Source organism: Eptatretus burgeri, chromosome 11, assembly GCF_056783735.1.
Source record: "Eptatretus burgeri isolate ZD-2024b chromosome 11, Ebu_testis_v1, whole genome shotgun sequence".
In the NCBI taxonomy this organism is placed as follows: Eukaryota; Metazoa; Chordata; class Myxini; order Myxiniformes; family Myxinidae; genus Eptatretus; species Eptatretus burgeri.
The window spans coordinates 63,136,563-63,155,103 of record NC_140971.1 but is presented as its reverse complement, the minus strand read 5'-3'; the positions used below and the strand labels follow the sequence as shown (position 1 = coordinate 63,155,103).

At 41.8% G+C, this 18,541-nt stretch overlaps 1 protein-coding gene across 4 annotated transcripts in view; it reads left to right on the top strand.

Moving 5' to 3' along the window:
- Positions 1-5,178: 5,178 nt before the first annotated feature.
- Positions 5,179-18,541, top strand: part of LOC147017223 (uncharacterized) — a 284,769-nt gene continuing 271,406 nt past the window's right edge. For 3 of the 4 annotated variants that reach the window (XM_085846675.1, XM_085846676.1, XM_085846673.1), the window contains exon 1: positions 5,179-5,418. The gene's annotated coding sequence lies outside the window, so the exon portion shown is untranslated. The remainder of the gene's footprint in view (positions 5,419-18,541) is intronic. The other variant, XM_085846677.1, reaches the window with a different exon arrangement.

The window sequence follows — 18,541 nt, the reverse complement described above, 5'->3', positions numbered from 1 at the left end:
TTTACACCCTCCCTCTGCCCTCTCCATGTTTTGTTCCCCCCAGGTGTTTCTGCAAGACACACGTGGTCCAACAGCAACCCCCTCCCAGGGAAACTCCCTCAATCCAGAACCATTGTTCACCTCATTCATTTATTACTCTTTTTTCTCACCTGTGGAACCACCTACCACACTTTCTTCAATCACATTCTTCCCTCCAGGTCTTCAAGACAGCTGTTCATCACCATCTCAAGTCAGCCCCATGCAAAACTATGATATATTTTCCACCCATAAAACCACCCTCCATCCTTCCCAAAATTTGACCTGATGTATCCATCTTGTTCACCCCTTTCGTTCTCCCCTAACCATTGTCATTACCTTAATCCCTTGTTTGTCCGTCTTGTTGTACCTCTCCGTCTGCCCAGCTATTGGTGTTTCCCATTTCTCCTTTTGTTATCCTCGCTGGAGGAGAAGGTATTGCATTTTGGTCCGTTTGTCTGTTTGTTGGGTCGCCGAAATAGGTGACCCTTATTGTCAGTAATTCTGTCTGTTTGTTTGGATGTTTGTTTGGATGTTTGTTTGGATGTTTGTTCGTTTGTCATCAGCATAATTGGTAGTAAACGTGGGCGGATTTTGACCAAACTCGGGTGGTCGGTACATCTTATGACCTAGTGCTTTGGAAATTGTGATGGTTGCTAGGGACGCTTTGGTTCCCTAGCAACAACCGAAAAACCTTCAAAATCGGTACCGTTCACGCGAAATCAATTCCGAAAGCCATTATCCCACGTAGTGTAATGAAATTTGGCACGAATGATCGACAGGTGATGCACTATCAAATATATTCCGGTTTTTGTGATATATGGAATACTTTACCCAGAGCGCCCCCTACAATTAGGGTATGTGCGAAAATTGGCGAAAATTGAAGGCCCCCTAGCGACCAGGTGAGTGCATCGATACGAATGAAACTTTGCACGTTAATGGTAATCAATGAGTACTACAACTTTGCCTCAGGACATATTGACCAATTTCGCTTAGGTCAGGGGTCAAAGGTCAATTAGTGCAAAAATCGATAATATGCGAGAGCTGGAGCTGCCTTCGCGCCAAATGCTACTCCTCCTAGGGTCATGGTCGGATGGTCATGAAAATTCACACTAATCGTCTGGAATACATTGTGCACAAACGATCGAGCCGGATTTTCGATTTCGATCTTTGTTCACCCACAGCACCCCCTCGAACTTTGGGGATTTCCGATTTCAAACCGCAGTTTCGGTACTTTTCATTCAAATGGATACCGAGTAGTTATCAGTATATGGAACTGGATGAGATTTGATATGCATAATCTTAAGGTGATATGAAATCCGCTATATGACATCCATTTTGCTCTATATCTTATAGTTTCCATGCTCGGCGACCCATCGCCGCCTCCCGGCTTGTCTGTTTGTTTGTCTGTTTGTCTTTCTGTTTATCGCCTACAGGTAACAATTTTAAACCGATCTTCACAAAACTTCACCACATGGGAGAGTTTGTCAGAAGGAAGAAGTCTATTGTTTTTGAGGTGAAAAGGTCAACATTGGCCAAATTTCAACAACATCGGTGATATTTCTAAAATCCTCCTTTTTTCATCTGATTGACTTGAAATTTAAAGAGGATTTGCATATCATGTCACTGTATTCAACCACCAATTATTTTTGAGGTGAACATGGGGCAAAGGGACAACAAAGGCTGAATTTCTAAAATAGTCAATTTTCACCCGATTGACTTGAAATTTGAAGAGGATTTGTATATTTGGTCAGTGAATTCAACCACCAATTATTTTTGAGGTCAAATTTGTTTTATGGATTTTGCAAGTTTCATGCTCTACTTGACGTCTTTTTCTTGTTTGTCTGTTTGTCTGTCAGTTTGTGAATCGCCTGCAGGTCACAATTCCAAAGCAATCATCATGAAACTTTACCAAGTTGTAGAGGTAGTCTCAACTGAGAAGCCTATTGTTTTTGAGGTCCAGTCAAAGGTCATCATGAGGCCAAATTTCTAACATCGTCATCTTTCATCCGATTGAAGAAATCTAACAAACATTGATGAAATCTAACAATAATTGACGAAATCTAACATCCGAAATTTCTAACATTACGATGTTAGTAATTTGAAACTTCTAACATCGTCATCTTTCATCCGATTGATGACATCTAACATTGTCAAAATAAATTTGATTTACACTTCAGGTCACTGAATTGAACCACCCAATTACTTTTGAGGTCAACCTCGAACAATATGTCAACAACTTAGGTAGGATTTCTAAAATCCTCAATTTTCATCTGATTGATGAGAAATTTGAAGAGTATTTGCACATCCGGTCACAAATTCAATCACCAATTATTTTTGAGATCAGCATCGGCCAAAAGGTCAACATAGACTGGATTTCTAAAATTGTCAATTTTCATCTGATAGACTTGAAAATTGAATTAGAGTTGCATACTTAGTCATTTCATTCAACTACCAATTATTGTTGAGATCAACATAGGCCAAAGGTCAACAACAGGTGATATTTCTAAAATCCTCAATTTTCATCCGATTGACTTAATATTTGAAGAGTATTTATATTTCAGGTCACTGAATTCAACCGAAACAGTACCATGAAAAAAAATGAAACTTGGCACGTGGCAAGTACTCCTCATGGTGAAAAGTTGCAATTTTTTTATGATGTCAAAAGTGCTTTCATTATGATGTCATAATTGCATACATAGAACGCTACATCCAATCAGTATGAAAAAAAATTGAGGTCATCAAGGGATAAATTGGTGCACAGAAAAAAAAAATGACGACATCTTTGGTCATGTGGCTTGGCAGCCATATTGTTTTTTTGTCGTTTTTTTTAAACCTTCAAAATTCTTCTCTGAAATGGCTGAACAGATCGAGGCAAAACTTCACACGTATGATCGCCAAACCATGAGGAACAAAACGTTCACACATGACATCATCGATCACATGGTTTGGCAGCCATATTGGATTTACCCTGAAACGTATAAAAAATCTTCTTTAAAAAGGCTGGGCAGATTGAGGGGAAACTTCACACAAATGTTCCCCAAGCCTTGGAGATACCAGGGTAATCACGGATAGTTGATAGGTCACATGATCCAGCAGCCATATTGGATTGAGCGAAAACCTTAACAAAAAAAGATTTCTCTTGAAACGCTTCATCAATCCACGTGAAACTTTACAATTATGATCTGATCTAGTCATGATGGGGAATATACTTTTGAAATTCAACCTGATGGGACGTATGGTCTGGCGGCTATAGTTGTTTAATTTTTTTGATCTGGGTTATTTTTGATTTTTTTTTTTGTTTGTTTGAATGAGGCTCACTTGGCTGTGCCTCGATGGGTTTGAGGGTAGAGGAGTAGCTGCTGAAACCCAAATCCTGTTCAGGTTCTTCCTGATGACTTCATCTTTGCTTTGTTGCTTATTTGGGTTCCTTCTGACAACTCGAATGCAGGACTGGACCTATTTGGTCTTCCATTTGATTTGAATTGAATTTATTTTAATGAAATTCTGAATTCAATTGAATAACAATTAGGCCATGGGTCAGGGTCAAGTGTCAGATCAAAGCGGGGTTGCATCACAGCAGGACATCTTGGTACCGGGTCATCACTGCCAGAAGGTGCATATAAAAGTGACAGTTCTAATTAGGTCTGTTATTAATTCCGTAACACACCAGTCAACAAACACCACACAAAATACACGACACAAAGCAAATCCTGGTGAGGTTCTGCAATCTCTGATTGCTCTTTTTCTTGTTCCATTTTTATGTTATGTCCTGAGTTGTTCTGTGTTCTAGCTCTTGCACGAGCCTACACCATGCAATGTAAAAAAAAACAAAAAAAAAACAACAACAACAGCCAAACAGGTCTTCAATGTTTTTAGATCCTCTTGGAGGATCTCTAAGTCTTACTGACGTTGTTATTCTTCATCTTCTTCTTGTGGACTTTTTTGTTTCAAAGCCTCCAGTTTTCATCGAAACTTCCTGAAACTTGGCAAATATATTTAAAAATACCCTGCGCAGACATTAACCATCTCCGATTTTGAAAATTGCTCCTATAAAAAAAGTTATGACGTCAAAATATCTCCGCTCATGGAAATCGCCTAAAAAATTATCTCCGAAACTAGGTAAGCTTTTTAAATTCTGTTTGCGGGAATCGAACAGGGCATTAGCAGAGATGAATTGTCGTACATACGATACATCGCCATGACGTCATATCAATTTTATGACGTCATTCCTATTTTTTGACATTTTTTGTTTCACAACCCAGAGTTTTCATCGGATCTTTGTGAAACTTGCCATGTATATGCAGAAAGCCCACGCGCAGGCAGGAACCATCTTCCATTTTGGAAATTCTTCCTAGAAAAAAAAGTTGACGTCATAATATCGCCGCTAATGAAATTGGCTATACCATTATCTCCGAAACTCGGCAAGCTGTTTGAATTTTGTTTGCGGGAATCAAACCGGGCATTAGCGCAGATAATTTATCGCAAACCTGATAAATCACAATGACGTCATATTCGTTTTTTAATGACGTCATCAATAAGAGGACGAGGATCTTAGCTCATTTGAGCTTGTTTAAACGCAACGTGACCTCCAGTCACGTGATTTGATGGATTAAGTTGTGATATTCAATAATGAGATTAATAATTATTTAAATCACGTTAACCGGGATGTTTTGAGTCTGTTTGGGCTTGTTTTTTTATATCTCGGTTGTCATACAGCGACTGGGAATAAGAAACTTTCTTTGCGTTTTTATTCTTTGTGCCGAACCGGTTTATGTTTAAATCAGCTAGATTGGTGCTTTGTCATTTTTTTCATAACGTCTTCTTAAAATAAACATTATATTTGCAGTTAAAAATATCATTTTCTTAAAAAAAACAAAAAACAATGGATATCCCATCATTAAAAGAGCTTTCGAAATGGGAGAAGTATCCGTTCTTTTGTTGTTATTATTTCAACAATTTAAGATTCGGTGTCTGGCAGTCATGGCGGCTTAGTCAGCAGTAGCGTCTTCTACGTTCACCTCGAGTTTTAATTCAAGCAAACTCCTTTTTGGAATTCTGCAATCCACTTATAATCCTCGTTTACGTCATTCCCAAGTAATTCGTAGAAGGAAAGAATGAAGCAAATTGGAGCGAAGTGAAATGTGCCGCGGTTGGAACTCGCCGCCTGCACGTGGTTTGGCTCAGGTCACGTGATGCGCGCCAAATGGCCGCTCGGTCGAGAGGAGCTCGTCGCTGAGGCCTAGCACGGCCGAGCCGACTCTGGATTACGTGTATCGGCGTCTGTGGTAATTGCGCTCCATCGCCATTAGACGAGGGCGAGCTTGGGTGCCGGAGGAAAGCGGAATATCAGGCTTGGGGTCGTGTCAGGCCCTGGAAGTTTCTTCTTCCCATAGGCCCACGGTAAGGCCTTAATTACTCCTCTACCTGGAATTGTCATTTTCTCTCCACTCCGATCGAATTATTCGCTTCGTATTGTTTTGTTCACTGGAAAAAAGAAAATACAAAGCGTTTTTCTTCCAACGACGTACAAACGAGAGTTCATGAAGTTTCCTGATGTGCCTCTTGAGTTTTAGGCTGATGTTTCGATTGTATTCACACCACCCCCCCCCCCCCCCCAAGTCGTGTTGATGTATCTTTACCTGCATCGCACCTGTTGGGGTTTCAAACGGCGCAAGTCGTCGTGCACGATTGTTTTCCGCTCGGACTTGCTGTCCAAAAGTGTTTATTTGCTTATTTATTTTGTTGTCTGGTCCATCTTTTGTGACGTCCTGAGTCCCCCCTGTGCAAGGTGTCGGTGGTGGAAGTTTTACCTGCCTGGAATGTTTGTGTATCTGAAACTCCACGTGAACTCCGTCCGGATCCTGTTGAAGGATTAACTTCCAAATTGGGTTTAAATGTCATGCGAAACTATCTTTGTCCATTTGGCTTTTCCATTATCCTTGTTTGTGAACTCGGCCAACGGAGGTGGACGGATGTTTTGTTTTTTTACCTCTGTCTGTTTGTCTGTGAGCAGGATATCTCCAAAAAGTTGTTGACGGATTCAGATTAAATGTGGTGGAGAGGTTGGGTGTGTGACAAGGACCAAATGATTATATTGTCGTGGGCCGGCGGGGTCGGGTGACAAGACCACAAGGTTGGGGGAAGAGCTATGTCAGTCAATTCCCACCAGACTCCCCGGAATTGTAGGCCGTCGCTCACGGATAATTCCGTGCCGCGGTGGGTCGCTTAACCGACCGTGGATGCCAATAACTCAACGGCGTGACCTCGGGTCCTCCCGTCTATGGAATCAGGTTACCTAATTAACCACGTGGTTTGATTACAGGGGAACGACGCTCTCAGTACGCCTTGTCCGAACCGGATCGGATCACCTCTCCGGATCGGATGCAGCCGAGCGACACTGCCAAGGAGGTACCGGCTACAAGGAACGGATTGTTGGGAATAAAGACCCGGCTAAACTTGGATTCGAACCATGCTGGACCAGTGGGAGAAAATACAAAAACGAGCTGGGAACATTCCTAATGATTATTTATTAACGAGCAAGCGAGGAAAAGTATGTGGTTCAACAAAGATTTATTGTGTATGTAACGCAGGGAAAGAGGAGAGAGGTGTGGTACGACAATAATACAAGCAATTTACAAAAGCAGACACAGTGCAGATTTGACGTGAGATTAATAACAGTTACAACAATAATGCACTTCTGCAGACTTGCTTAACAGACAGGCGCCAGCACACTCAGACACACAGAAAAAGAAACCCCAATGGGAAGGGACTTTTGCAACCAGGAAGGAAGGCGATTGAGGTTATGCTCTCAGTACCTGGGTGTTTCGTGGGAGGGGATGCTCCGAGGTGCGGTACCCAACAGTAGTCACATTGTCTCTGGCCCAAGCCGCACGTATGGAGCCTGTGTTCTGAAGGAGGAGATTGGGTGGAGAAGGGCGGAGGGTGGAGTAGCGGGCGGAGACTGGAAGCAGGAGGTGGTTCGTCGAGTCAAGAAGCAGGAACACATCGTGTGAAAACACCACTCCGAATCGCACACACAAGACAGAGGAGCTTCTCTGTCTTTTATAGAGCCCGAAGCTCGGGGGAGGGGATCTTGCTGAATTGGACGTCATCGCCCGATCGGGCGCTTTGATTGGCCCCCGACCCCTCACATGGTCCGCCAGCTTGGGCCAGGTTTCGGGTAGACATTGGTGCAGCCTGCCAACCTTACTGTTAAAGCATACGTGACTCTCCGCACGTCTGGTTTCGGGTTGACGTTGGTGCAACCCGCCCACCTTACTGCTAAAGCGTACGTGACTCGCCGCACATGCCGGGTTTCGGGTGGACGTTGGTGCAGCTCGCCCACCTTGCTCTTAAAGCGTTTGTGACTGATTTATCCCAGGAAAGAAAAGAAGAGAAGAGGAGTGGGGTTTAAATGAAAGGGGAAAATGATTTAGCAACCCTAACTATTAAATCATCACAATGCACTCCCGGTTGTCCCGCGAGACAAAGGGTAGGGGACTATCTACACATACAATAATGGGATAACTGTCTCAGGACACCTATCTGTTGTATGCACGCGGTTCCGAGAACCGCAACAATATTTTGGTGAAGATCCGAATCCGGATCCTGATAGAATAATTTTTCAAGTGATTCTTCACCATTGGAAGATGGGGCTAAAAACAAATAAATGTCCAATACTAACTCAAACGATATCTCAAAAAGTTGTTGACTAGTTGTGCCAAAACATGGTGGATGAGTTGTGTTTGTGTTAAGAGCAATTGATGAGATTTTTGAGGTACGGATTCAGATCCGACCTCTCAGTGGGATACAACACGTAAACTGTTCAGCCTGGTGGAGGTATGCTCTCTTCCGAGTGCCTTTCTAGTTTGTTTGTGTGAAGGTTCTAGCTTATGCTGACAGGATGGACCAATAGACTGATTGTTGGTATCTGCAGATGGCTATGGGGACCTGCCTTTAAAACAATTTCAGAAGTTGTGGAAATGACACATTTTAGATTTATTTTTTGGGCCATATTTATCGTCTCCTTCCAGGGGATTTGAATTTGGGATATTTTGTGCAGTGGTTTTCAGTAATTTCAAAGCTTTAATGCACTGCTGTCCCCCCCACCTTCTGCACTTGGCCAAGGAGTTTTTTTTGTTTTTTTTTAGACCCAGTCTTTATCAAACTGGTTGGCCAGCACTGCCGTTCGACTGAAGATTGTTTACCCAATAGTTTTTAACCTCCGCCATCTTCGAAGATGGATGGAGGTTACTGTTTTCACCCCTTTCTGTTTGTTTGTTTGTTTGTTTGTGAACAGTATTACGGAAAAACTCCCCGACGGATTTAGACGAAACTTGGTGGGGGGGGGAGTTAGGTATGGTCCAAGGATCATGCCATTAAATTTTGGACTTGGTCCCCCCCCCCCAAAAAAAATTGTTAGAATTTTTTTTTTGAATTTCTACATGTTTTAAGTGATTTCCAACCCCCCCTCCCCCCCAAAAAAATAGAGATTTTTTTTTTTGCATTTCTACATGTTTTAAGTGATTTCCGACCCCCTCCCCCAAAAAATTGTTAGAGAAATTTTTTTTTTTTTTTTTTTGCATTTCTACATGTTTTAAGTGATTTCCAACCCCCCCCCCAAATAATTGTTAGAGAAAATTTTTTTTTTTTTTGCATTTCTACATGTTTTAAGTGATTTCCAACCCCCCCCCCCCAAAAGAAAAATGTTGGAGAAAAGAACTATAACTGTCAGCACTGTTGACATCATATTTAATGAATAAGATATAAGGTTCACTTGAGTGACCCAGCAGTATTGGCGGCGGAGGTTTTGCACTCTCCCGAGTGCTCCCCCTCTAGTTACCTCCGCCACCGAAGGTGGAGGAGGTTATGTTTTCACGTCTGTCTGTCTGTGTGCAGGATATCTCAAAACGTTGTGGACGGATCTGGATGAAGTTGGGTGTGCGACACAGATGAACTGATTAGATTTTGGGGAAGATCCGGATCCGGATCTGACGACTAGAATTTTAAAAGTGATTCTTCACCGTTGAGAGATTGGGTCAAAACGATATATAGCATGATATTTCAAAAATCTATTTGGCCCAATATGTTCTCGTGGATCAGGCATGTCGTGGCAGCGGTACTGTATGTGCTCGACCGAGTGCCCTTCTCGTTTGTTTAGTTACAGTATTGGCCATAACTCTCTCACTTAACAAGACACCCATCTTTAACATATACCGAATGCTTGGAGACTATAAGCGATTTGATTATCCAATGGAAGGTTCGCCGTATGATGTAACGCTCTGCCTATGAAGCACCAGTTTTTCGTCAGGCTGGGAATCAAACTCGGGCTTAACAGCTCCAAGAAAAGAAGAATGTTCTATCTTTTTACCGTTCTGTGGGAATCGAAAGCTTAACATAGTCTTGTAGTTCCAAACAGCCTGGTGTTGGCTTAGGATCCTGGGGTCCTGAGTTCAATCCCCGTTGGGCCACTGAATTAATGCACCAGGAGGTTGACTCAGCCTGTCATCCTTCCGAGGTCGGCAAAATGAGTACCAGTGTACTATTAAGGGGGACACTGCATCAGTGGCATAGCCGTGTCCCAACCAATGATGCAACCAGCAGCCATAGGCTGCACTCGATAGAGAAAGAGTAGTTCCAAAATACAATCATTTTCTCATTTAAAGGTTAAAGTTGTTTCAGAAGTTTAATATCTCCTCTTACACAAAGTGTGAAATGTCACCACATACAACATGGACGTTACATAGATGATGTTTGTTTTGAAGTACGGTTTAAACTATGATGCACACTTTCTAATCTTGACTTCTCGTTAACCTTTTCACTTTTTCTGAATTCATATATTTCTCCAAAGTGCTGCAGCTTATTGAGCTTATTCGCCTCATTTCTAATTGTTGAGCCATGGCACTTGAATAACTCCGATCCCCAACCTATATACTTGGTCTGTGTAACACCAACGAGCTGTGTTTTTTTTAATTTTTGATGTCTTGAAATGAACACATTGCTGGGTCACCTCCACCCTCTTCCCCATTTTAGCTTTTCAGATTGGATTGCCATGTAAATGAGGTGATATATTTGTCCATCAGTATGTGATTTGATTTTGGTTTGGGCCATTTATTTAAATCGACAAAAGGAAGATCATCGAGTGTGACGGTCAAAACTTCAACTGCATTTGCATACATAAATAGAACAGCACTCAGTCGAGCACGCACACATCCGCCAGGCTGAACAGGTAACGTTTGGTTTCCTACTGGGCCGGATCTAGTTCTGGACCTGAACCAAAATGTAATCTGCTTGTTCTTGTCATCTACCCAACTCATCCACCAAGTTTTGTCCTAACTCGTCCTAACTAATATGCTACACATCATTTTGCCCCATCTCTCAAAAGTATGCCTGGTGTTGGTTAATGACTAAGGTGGCAGGCTTTGGATCCCAGGGTCCTGAGTTCAAATCCCACTTAGCTGTTGAATTAATACCATGTGGGGTCGGCAAAATGAGTGCCGGCATGCTGGTATCCTGTGTCGGAGTGGCGACCCGCCCAGGATTGTGCCCAATTGCCAAGGAGACTGCTTAGGCAGCACCAACGCTCTGCACAAGACTAAGATCCCAATCTGCTCCTCTCAGAAATGAAGAATCTCCCCCCCCAAAAAAAAAAACAAATTAAAAATTCTTTAATCCAACCAAAATTGAATCAATTCTTCCTTTTCACATACCCAAATTGTCCAAGTTTCGTCCAAATCCATCTACAACGTTTTGAGATATCCTGTTCACAGACAGACAAACTAACGGGTGAAAACTTGACCTCTGCCCACCTTTGGTGCCGGAGGCAACTAGAGAGTTCATGAAACACAATACCCTGCACCGTGTGCAAGTATTTTATTTCAATTTTAATAAAATTGTATTTTAAAGATCGTTTAAAAAAAAATAACATCTGCAAATTGTAGTGCTATTAAATGTCTTGTACATTACCCTCGTACACTAATTTGATGACGTTGAGTTTCAGTTTAGGAGGTGGACGCTTTATTGATCACCAAAGAACACAGCGTCATTCGGCATCATACGTGGCCATATCGACGGCCTCTTCTTCACCACGATACTGTCACCTTCACAAGCCATGACCTTTCATGCTATATGTGGATATATATATATAGCACAGTTCTTGGAAATATATTTTTTTCCTCTAATTTGTCTTGGAACTTTTGTCCCCTAATTTCATCTTCCTAGCTCAAAGGATTGCTGAGATATCACCTGGACAACGAAACAAACAAACAAACAAACCAGAAAACAAGAAGATGACATTATGCAGAGCACGATACTTGCAAAATCCATAAAACAAATTTGACCTCAAAAACAATTGGCTGGTTGAATTCAGTGACCTGAAATATAAATCCTCTTCAAATTTCAAGTTATATGACGAAAATTGAGTATATTAGAAATACCACCTTTGTTGACCTTGTGGTCGATGTTGACCTCAAAAACAATTGGCTGGTTGAATTCAGTGACCTGAAATTTAAATCCTATTCGAGACATTGATTCACTTAAATCTTTCAACGTAACCCATTTGTAATGTTCCCTCTTAATATTTGGGATATGTTGTTAAAGATGTGATTTTGTATGTAAATCGTTAAAACGTCGTTTCAAATTGGATACAATTTGAATAAACACCACCACCAGCAATGCAGAGCACTTGTTGACCTGCGACATGTCCCAGGTTAAAAAAACATCAATTAAATATGTTTTGGCTGACGAAGCAAAAGCTCGATTCTTTAATTTTTTGTTGTTGTTGATATTTTTGACGACTTATTTTTTTTTTAAATCGCTCAATTATTGCCACATTCTTGTGGGCTTGGCCAGGGGAAGCATGGCCCCATTGTCTCATGAACAGGCTCTTCAGGCCTGACGTTCAGCTAAGGTTAGGGTAGGAATTTGTAATTTGTTCATGGTGCAGGGGATAACTCACCTTCTCTTCACGAAGGACACTTTGAGATCTGTAACATCCACAAACTAATGCCGCCAGACATAATGCCGGACAGCCAGTTTAGCGTCCATCTGAGGGACGGAACACAAATTCATGAAGCGCCCTGCCTGTGAAGCACCAGGATGACAGTTTATAGTTGGGTCAGGATTTGAACCCATGCTAGACAGCTTAGAGATGAGTGTGGGTACCTCGAGGCCATGTTTTGGGCAACTCATTTTTCAGCCATTATTTGGGTTCGTTATAATGTCACTAAAACAGTAAAATAACGCGATGAATGCAAAAAAACGTGCGGAAACAAAATGGCTTCGAACAGTGCAGTACATTACACATTACTCCGAACAATGCAGATGCTGTATTCAATGTGACACTTAGACCCCTTGCATATGTGGAAGAAAGATTCATGCTCTGCTGAACCAACTTGACCTGAGTTGTTCCACCCCCTGTTTGGCTCTTAAGTACGATTGAACATTCATATCTCAGACATTAAAAAATAATGTGTTATGAATGTTCGTAAGTCTGGGACCCACTGTATGTAAAAATAAATAAATAAATGTATAAAAAACAAGTGAAATCCTTCAACACAGCGTGTGTGGTGAAACAAATGAGTCCACTAATGTTAAAATATGCAATTTATGCTTTTTCAGTTTAAAAACAATTAAAAGCGTACTTAATATTTGAAATGTAAAAATCTTGTTATTATTGTGATAAGCACATATATATATATATATATATATATATATATATATATATATATATATATATATATATATATATATATATATATATATAACAGAAGGAATTAAATCGTTCGATACAGCGTGGCAGGGGGCTGCAAAAGAATGATGTAAAAAAAAAAAAATCATAAAGTTAATGTACAGACAAACAAATGATTTTTTTTTTTTGTATACCTTGGTTGAGGCTCGTATGAGAGCTAACACACAACTCGCAGCAAGGAGGCATGAGACAAGAGGGGCGGGAGTGGAAGGGACAAAACAGTGGGGAACAGACACATTAGGTGAACTGTGGAAGGGAGAAGGATGGGGATGGGATGGGGAACATGGCGAAGAGAAGATGGACATTTCAGGGACTTTCAGGAAGGAAAGCAGGAGAAATGAAGGAAGTGGGCTTGGGTGGATTATCGGGGGTAGAAAAGATCGAGGATTTGGATGGGGGAAGATAAGAGGTGGTGGTGAACAGCTGTTTTGAAAGCCTGGAGGAAAGAATGGGAAAGAATAGAGTGAGGAAGTTTATTCCAAAGGCGGGAAAAAAGAGGAATGAAAGAGTGAAGATGAGCAGTGATTCGTGATTTTGGTAGTTTTACCAGAAGGGGGTTGTTGGCGGACCTTGAGCGCCCTGTGGAAATGTGGTGGGGACAAATCGCAGAGAGAGCAGGGGGGCAAGGCTGGAGAGGAGTCGGTAGAAGACAGAAAGACCACCGACCAACCTGCGGTGATTGAGTGAGAGGCCCAAAGACTCAGCTTCATTGCGGGAGATGCCGATGATCTTAAATGCCCTGGTTTCGACAGCGTGAAGCCGAGAAAGGTGGGAGGCAGGAGCACCAGCCCAGAGGGGAGAGCAGTACTCCATCAGGCTACGGACAAAAGCTTTGTAAGTGGTCAGGAGCTCAAGAGGGCCGAGGAAGGACTTAGCACGACGGAGGATTCCCAATCGGCGACTGGCTTTTGAGGCGAGGTTGGAAATGTGACACTCCCAGGAAAGGTCATGGCAGATAGTGAGACCTCGAAGCTTGAAAGAAAAGACTTCTTCCAGAGGATTGTTGAGAAAGTGGATGGGGGGGTTTTGTAAACGGTCCTTTCGAAGAGACATAGTGAGAGTGTGAGATTTGTCTGGATTGAAAGACATGTTCCACGTGTTGGACCAGTTTGTGATTTTATCCAGATATGCAGTGAGTGAAGAAGCTGCTGCTTGCCGGTCTGAGGGATGACAGATGGTACGGCAGAGGGTGGAGTCGTCGGCAAAGAGAAATAGAGGATTTTCCAGAGAGTCCGAGAGATCATTGATGAAAACCAGAAAAAGAACAGGGCCCAGAACGCTACCTTGAGGAACTCCAGCCTGCACAGGAAGAGGGGATGAAAGAACTCCATTTAGGGCCACACGTTGACTGCGACAGGAGAGGAAGTCTGCGAGCCATGAGTGGAGATGGCCTTGAATGATGAGTAAAAATGATGAGTAAAAATGATGAGTAAAATGTAAGCTTTGCTGATGAAAAGATGAAAGCAAAGCTAAAATATTTGTTGAGCAAAACATTGAAACATAGTGGTTACACCAACGACATAATATTTGTTATTATATAAAATATAGACGAACACATTTTGAATTTAAACATATTTAATTTTTGCATATTTTGAATGTACAGTACAAAGTTGTGAAAATAATTCAAGATGTCCCTGGTTGAAAGAACCACTTATCACTCTGCCACCAATATCTGCCATAATTGTAAGTAAATTTCAACTACTAATGCATGACGAAACACTTGTTTATGGCTAATATTAAAGAGAATGATTGCATAAGAAGAACTTAGCGTTCGGCGTGAAATGCCATGGTGGGCGGAAATGACGTCTTTCGTTCGTTCGTACATGAGAGGGGAGCGTTTCTTGTTTTTTGTTTTTTTTTTCCCGTCAGGCAATAAATTCAATAGTTTTCACATGTATAACACATTAGTTTCACAAATTTCCATTGAAATACTCGGGTATTTCTATCAATTGTTGCCATTTCCGTCTCGGTTACGCACTGCCATCTACCGGACAGCCGTCATTGGCTGTCACTTGAGGAGCGTGGGGGGAAGTGGGGGACACCGGAGACATGGTAGACACCGGGGACATTTCAAACTCGGTGCAATTGTATACCAGCGCACGCGCTGTAAAAATGCCAGTGGGACTTGATGATTCACAAAAACCAAACAATCTGCCGTAATATTGCTGGTTTTACATTTTGGTGATTTGGACCATTTACTCACCAACAACATCGTTAAATATTTGCAGAAATGTTCTTTACCTCTGGAGAAATTGTCAGCAAATTTATTTATTTTATTTTTATTTTTTTGGACTGTGGATCTGTTGTGTTTCGCTTGCTACTTCAGTTCCACCGCTTCCCATTGGCAGGAAATCCTTGCATAGTACGATTGAACTCCGACACGCCAAGGAACAAATGTACGGAACAAAAAGGCCCAGACTTCACGTGTTGCCTATTTTGAGTTTTGTTTTTGTGTGTGAGGAACCATTGTCATTCTATCTGGGTGGGCTATATGCATTTTTTATATATATATTTTTAATGGGTGAATCACACAATCTTGCATCTTCAACTGAACAAATTAAATTGGCACATGTCATCAGTGATATCTGTTGATTGTATGCGAGTTTCATTCCCAATTTTTCTCTGCCAAGAGATGCAAATATTTTGTACTCGAATGGCATTCAGGAGAGCGCATATCTCCGCTCAACTGAACAGTTTATGTTTTATATCACACTCGTAGGCCAGATCTGCACTTGGACCATTCATCCTTGTCACATACTAATTGTGTGACAAGGATGAATGGTCAAAATCTAATTGTCTTGATCTTGTCACCTCTTCAACTCGTCCACCAAGTTTTGTCATTCGTCCACAATTTTTTGAAATATTACACTATACAGGTGACCCTCGAAAAACGCGTGTTCTGATGACGCGTTTTCGCTACAGTGCAGATTTAATTCAACGACCGTGCTATGTCATTCTGAGCGAATCATTCACTCACAGTGGACCCTTCGTTCGTGCTCCACCACCCTGTGCGAGTTGTTCGTGCTGGCAATGAAGATCTTCTGACTCTGGAGGAGGAACGCATCAGAGAGGAATCAGAATAAAGTCCTGAGGAGGTTTTGCCTGTTAAAACCCTCATGACTAAAGTCATGGCTAAAGTTTTCAAATTGGTTGATGAACATGATCTTGACTGCCTGATAAGTTTCAAGGAGATGGAGAATGTCCTGATATGTTGCAAGGTCAATGAACAGAAAATGAAAGTCTCCATCATGAGGTTCTTCAAAAATATCTCAAATGAATTGGTTTCCATTTCATCTTCTGAGCCTTCAACCTCAACTGGACAGCTTGCTACACCTGAATAAGCCTGCCACAAGCAATATGTACTGAATCCAACCCCAATCATGGGAACACTGATTTAAAAGTAATTCATTTTAATGTTTTATTTACACATTGTTTACTGTTCTTTTTGAGGTTTTTATGTAGGTAATGGTATTCAACCTTAAAACTTTGAAATCATCCCCGTTTGGAACATAACCCCCATTTTACATGTTAAATATTTCCCATATAACATGGCATTATATGAGGGTCACCTGAATATTGTTTTTGGCCCGATCTCTCAATGCAGATCTGGCCTATCAGTGGGAGGCGAAAATGGTGAAGAATCACTGAAAAATAATTTTGTACCTGGATCCAGATACGAATCTTTACCAAAATCTAATCTATTTGTCTTTATCACACACACAACCTAACCTGTTCACAAAGTTTCGTCAGAATCTGTCTAACTTTTTGAGATATCCTGCTCACAGACAGACAGAGAAAATAAAGCTCTGTCCGCCTCCGGTGGTGGAGTTAAATAAAATGATCATCCAATGTTCTCTCAAGTAAGCATTTAATCACTTTCCATCAGTAAACACATAGTTACAAATTATGTACTCGTATGGAAATTTATTGAATAAATGAATTTATTAAATTTACTTGTTGATGGTGGCATGATGCTAAAACTCTACATACTCCTTCCACCTCCCATCCTACTTGTGCAAATCATCCATGTGCATGTGGGATTGTGGGTGGATAGTTGTCTTTCCTCTATTCTCATCATACCATGACCACTTTAATCTTTTGAAGCAGATGTTGTGAAATCCACTTTTGTGACATTTGCTTTATCTCTCTTGTCTGAGGCAGTTTCCCCAATTCAGTGTTCGTCTTTGATATTGGCATGGAACTTGATCTTTGTGTTGGAGATGTAGGTGGAAGGGGTTCTCCGAGGGATTTATTTTTATTACCTCGACCACCAAAGATGGAGGTGGTTATGTTTTCACCCCTTTCTGTCTGCTTGTTTGTGTGCAGGATATCTCAAAAAGTTGTGGACGGATCTGGATGAAATTTTGTGGACAGGTTGGGTGTGTGACAAGAGCGAACTGGTTAGATTTTGGTGAAGATCCAAATCCGGGTCCGACTGCTACAATTTTAAAAGTGATTCTTCACCATTGAGAGATAGGGCTCAAAAATGATATCTTGCACGATATCTCAAAAATGTATTGGACCAAATATGTTCTCGTGGATCAGGCATTACGGGGTGGAGGTATGCGCTCTACTGAGTGCTTTTCTAGCTTTTAAAGTGATTCTTCACCTTTGAGAGAAAGGGCCAAAAACAATAGAGTACTGTTTAGCATGATATTTCAAAAATGTAACTGGCTTGAAAGGTTCTCGTGGGTCAGGCATTGTGTGGCAGAGGTATGCACTCAGCCAATTGCCCTTCTAGTTTCTTTATTGATTGTCAACATGACCTGAAACGCTATCAACATATGGATAATGAAAACCACGTCTGTGATGGAAAAACGGTGTATCCTTGCGATTACACACCCCCAATGGTTTGTGTTTGAGAAATTGGTTCATTCCTCCAACATCTTAAAAATATAGTGTTGGCATGTGGAGTCTTTCATTTTATAATGTTGTGGCATGCATATTGTTCTTCAGATGTGGAAAAAAAAAACTACTTTGTGAAGCCTATATACATATACAGTCGGTCCCAACATTTGCGAGGGATACATTCCTGTAAAATGTCGCGAATTCAAAATCCCATGAAAATCCACAAATACACCCGCGAAACACTGCGAATAGATGAAGCACTGGGCCAAAAATGTAGAAGCAGGTCACATTTTATGAACTGTGAATTTGTGAGGTCCACGAATAGCAGAACCGCGAATGTCGGGATCTGACTCGGGTCAAGTCAGGTATGGGAGCATGCCTCGGAGCAGCTGTGTCCACTTTCCACCAGTACTCCAGGGGCTTCCGTCTGGCCATCCACCAGGTAGATACCTGGCCCATCCCCATCTCTTTTGAGATTTTGATCAACCTACATTTGGGCATGCCACAAGGCATGTGGTTTGGCCCGCAGGCCTCCTCTACTCACGAGGCTTCCTCACTCAGAGGATCTGGTGGGCAGGATCAGCGTCAGGAAAACGAGCCACATGTCCATGCAGCCCTCGCTGATGCTCACCGACTGCACAGGCAACAAATCTCATCCGAGTCTCTCTCAGCAACTGCTCGTTGGACACAAAGTCTGACCAGCGATGGCCAAGGATTCTCCGAAGAGACCTGATACTGAAGGACTTGAGTCTCCATCTCAGATCCCTGGTCAGAGTCCAAGTGACCTTGACATCCTCACCAGAAATGAGTACAGACAAGATAGCAGCATCCACAATGCCATTGAAAGCCTGGATCTTAGTTTTGACCCAGGAAACCCTTAATCCGAGCGGCTCCAACTCCTCATTCAGCACCTTAAGGGCCCCCATA